The sequence below is a fragment of the Mytilus californianus genome, unplaced genomic scaffold (genome assembly GCF_021869535.1).
Source record: "Mytilus californianus isolate M0D057914Y unplaced genomic scaffold, xbMytCali1.0.p SCAF_1, whole genome shotgun sequence".
NCBI classification, from domain to species: domain Eukaryota; kingdom Metazoa; phylum Mollusca; class Bivalvia; order Mytilida; family Mytilidae; genus Mytilus; species Mytilus californianus.
In genome coordinates, this window is record NW_026262581.1 from 45994980 (window position 1) to 45999811 (window position 4832).

Genomic DNA, 4832 nt, shown 5'->3' on the forward strand with positions numbered 1-4832 from the left:
AGAAAATGATTCAAATCTTAAAAAAGTATTTTCCTCACCACCAGTCATGGCCTTCAGAAGACCTAAAAACATCAGTGACAAATTAGTGACATCTGTATTAGCAAAGCAGCCTACTCCATCTCCCGGTTGCTACAAACAATGTGGTCGAAGGAACTGCTTGTGTTGTAAAGCTGCCAATACAAGCAGTTCTTTCATCAGCTCCGTTACTAAACAAAATTATACCATCTACTTAAATTCCAACTGTAAAACGGAGAACTCAATTTATATATTAACATGTGACACATGTGGCATTCAGTATGTGGGAGAAACAATGGACAAATTTAATATTCGGCTCAATAACCATCGTTCATGGTACAAAACTAACAAAAACTGTCCTCTCACAAGACATCTTCGTTCAACGAAACATTCTTTTGATAATGTTACCTTCCAAATCATAGAAGTCAACACCGAGTGGGACACCACGGCGAGAAGGAGAAGAGAAAATTTTTGGATCCACCAACTCCACACTTTAGAACTTGATGGTCTTAACGAAAAAGATGAGAAAAGATACAGGAAAGATAAAGAATAATTTAGTACACAGCATCGTCCTTTCTATCCTGTAATATTGGCCAATGGACGTTGATAACTTCAACTACCAATTTTGTAAAAATCTTGAACTTCATCCACATAATGTATTATTTTCAAGGCAGCTAAATTCAAGTGCAACATATACATTGAGCTGCAAAAGTTTCTTATCATCTACATCCGATTTCACCTGGATAGATGCACGCTTGATAAAGCTAGTTAGTCTAGCGAAATATTGCGTTTATTTTCATCATTTTGTAAATATTTTAAACATTCTTATATTTACATACTAAATAGTGTGTTAAAATTACATTGTTAGGCAATCTATATATATATATATATATATATATATATATAAAAGGACTTTGTGGTTAATCCCAATGATGTACTAAATGCTATGGTCTTTAGAGGTAAACTCATTACAAACTAAAGTTTTTATATTTAACTAATTTAGTTATTAATTAAATGTTTTTTTCTCTTTCGAGAAAAAAATTAGAGTATGTGTCAAAAGTTATAAATATTTACTCGGTTAAAATTTACATCATTTAACTTTCATCATGTTCATCGCAAGGTAAATAAAAATTATACGAAAAATTACTTAAAGCTGGAATATTATTTCAAAGATATTTTTCATTTTATAACTTTATTACGACCATATACAATATAAACCTGTTAAAATGTATTGCATTGGAATATCAGTATGTTCAGAATAAGTTCTGTAGCATGTCAGGAAGAAAATGAATATGAATTTATTTTATATATTTATATTTTTTTATTTATTTATTTTTTATTATTATTATTATTATTATTTTCTTTCAATAGAAAAATCAAATTCCCGATGTATATTTAGTATATTTCAAGTGTAAATTAAAAGTCCCCAAGCTTATCAGTGCTGGATAAGTAAGTTTGGTGGATTCCCGTTATTTTTATAGTGGTATTATCGATATAAATTATTACTATTAATATTGAATGGTGGTATTCACCAGTCATTAAATTTCTAAAAAGCTGTATATTCAAGATTATGACTAAAGCTTATTTCTTTTTACCGAATCATGAGTCTCGCAAAATATTTCTAAAGTCTCATATCAATAATAACAAAAATAACTGAGAGTTAAAAAGGTCTTCATTAGACACTTATTTACTAATTTCAATTTAAAACCTTTTTCCTTAAGAAATTTAATAAATCTATGATCTTTATACAATTTTTATTGAAAATGTGAAGTGAAGTATGAGAATCAGTTGCTCATGATCCCATTTAGAAATAGTCAGATATAAAACTTTGTATTTAGAAAACATCCAGGGCTTCGTATAAATGTACTTCTATTTTGTTTGAAGATTTAAGATTGAAGATAAAGTTTCGGTTAATTAATGTACTATTTGTCCGTACTAAAATATTTAGGGGATACTATTATTAAATGTCCAGATGTAAGACGAAATATGAATTCTGAAACATATACTTAACGACGATTATATTGTAACTTTATTGTTTTCTGTGGTCCTGACCGGATTAAGATTTACACCTTTAATCATTTTTATCAGTAAGAGATAATTTAAAAGTAATATCTTGGTATATGATCATATGAACTTTTAATATTTCTGCTCAATGTGGAAACGTTTTACAAAAATAAAGTGTTATTTTTTGGTGTACATGTATGTGAATACATGAGGGGGATCCACTCTTTCAGCCTAAGAGTGGATTTGGGATCCACTCTTTCAGCTTAAGAGCGGATTTGTGGCAGATTTTTCTCCCCACCTTTGCTATTCTTTGTCATTTATTCAATTGATATGATATTAGTTGATGTAATTTCGTATTAATTATGTATTAATATTTCATATCAAATATGAACTTTTATGTCAAATGTTTTATTTGCAAAATGTATTTTTTGCATTTTATGATTTTGAATAAATGACCTTTTTTCGTCAGTTTAGTTTTTATATCATATAGCAAATCAAGCTCAGACTCTGGTCTGTGTATACATACATGTAGTATGTTTATGGTATCTAGTTGTCTGTCTTAAAACCAATTTTATTTGCTAATTGAAAATTAAGCTGAATAAAATAATTTAAGACAGCAGAGAAGATAATTCTATTTTTAATTGTTTATTAATAAGACTTAAATAAAGAGTGAGCTATTTATACTGTAAATTTATGATGTCTCTAGTCTGGTCAAAGGGTCAGGGTGTCCTACTTAACCAAACGATAAATTGTTGAAATTAGATAACATGTTTTCACGTGCAGAGAAATTTCACTTATGACCAGTGCATGATTGGATTACATCTTTCTTATTGGTCAATGATCTTGCGGGGTCAGCACGAGTTCACGTGTAAGTGCGTTGTGGTCACTTCCCTTTATCATCAGCATTTGATGTGTTAATTTGTGATTCTTATCAAACAATGTGTTAAAATTTCCCACCCCCATACCTCCCTTAATGTTATCTTTTGAAGTAGATATGTATATATGTTTATTTGTTGGGCAGATTTTTCTCCCCACCTTTGCTATTCTTTGTCAATTTTTCAATTGATATGATATTAGTTGATGTAATTTCGTATTAACTATGTATCATTAATTCATATTAAATATGAACTTTTATGTCAAATGTTTTATTTGCAAAATGTATTTTTTGCATTTTATGATTTTGAATAAATGACCTTTTTTCGTCAGTTTAGCTTTTACATCATATAGCAAATCAAGCTCAGACTCTGATCTGTGTATACATACATGTAGTATGTTTATGGTATCTAGCTGTCTGTCTTAACTATTTTTTCAGTCTTAATTGAGGTCAAATGGAAAGATTATTTTTACATTTACAGGTATCTTTTTCCGCTTTGTTTTCTTTAAGCAAAACTGATACAATTGAAAGCTGAGGCAATGTTTTTCACTATAACGTTGTTCTTGCGCATGTATTTTCTTTATGTAGTAGTACGTTTTTTTTTTATTGGATTTTGAAGGACAGTCCTTTATTTATTTTCAGCATTCTCAGCTTGTTGTATATGGGATATTTATGGTTATATATACCAGTCTTATACATGCATTTATGCTTTGCATATGTTTATTTGAAACAACATACAATGCATCAATTAGTATAACTTACATTAAACATGGATGCGTGCCTGTTCAAAGCTGTTGCACTTTTTCATGTTCAGCAGGATTATAATTATTTGATCAGACTACACGAAGTTGTAGGTGTTGCTGCAAGTTAACCATTTTATCCTTGCAAATGTTGAGAAAAGATTAAACTGGGTGTCAGAGAACAAATTGAAAAGCAAAGTAATGTAATATAAGAACTAGGATACTAGTATGAGATATATACAATAAGAATAACCGAAACTATGTATATTTCTAATCGCTCGCTTGCTTAAAAAACAAATACAAAAATTTAGCTCTCTCGCTACCGTTTTCCAAAGGAAAGAGTCCGAAAAACTAGAAATTAATGTAGTGTGGCCTAATGTACAGTTGTCAAATAACAAGACTGAACGTGTGAACAAGTATGTTGATCGTCCCACTTCTACCAAAAAGAAATATTTTTTGTGTGTTATATATTCGGATAATTTTTAATCCTGTCCAGGGCAAAAAGTCATTACTGTAATGTGAATATCAACGTCGGCACCTCTTCAACCTGAAATTAGGGTTTATGGTGATATATTATCGTCAAGAATAAGCAGGGAAACTTTAAAATTTGGCGTCAATCAAACAGTCACAATGCACCAGTCTGTTATTAAACATACATGCTATTCTATCGTAATCAAATTGTTTTTTATTCTTATTCTGATACATCAACGGATGGACAGCAAAAAACAATACTTGGTTCTATCAGCCAATAATGAAACAACAACTTCTCACATTTGGTGAAGTAATTTACCACCAAATCACGTAGGCGATTAACTTTATTTAGAAAACATGAAATAAATTCTATAAATATGTCACATTTTTTTTTCTATTAAGGTGTCTTCGCTTAAGGATGAAAACTTTTACCATGCAGATTATAAAATTATAATGAATTCACCTTGTGTGTTCGTTCGTTCGTTCATTCATCATGCTAATCATCTATTAAGTTATTATGTATGTTTGGTCTGGATATTTTCTTTTGTGATAGGTATGTGGTTATTTCCTGTGTATTTTTGATAATTGCTACCCAACTCTTGTAAAAAGAACTAAAATTATCACATCTTGGTCTTAGAGATAATACATTACTGGAATTGAAAAGAAATCACATCCAGTTTAAAATGTTGGAAGAATATGTGTAACAATGGTTAACCGTATAATATTAC

General features: G+C 29.8%; 1 protein-coding gene across 2 annotated transcripts in view; it reads right to left on the reverse strand.

Annotated features, from left to right (window-relative positions):
* LOC127703992 (mucin-3A-like) overlaps window positions 1-4832 on the reverse strand; it is a 119046-nt gene that overhangs the window by 114069 nt on the left and 145 nt on the right. The window lies entirely within an intron of this gene.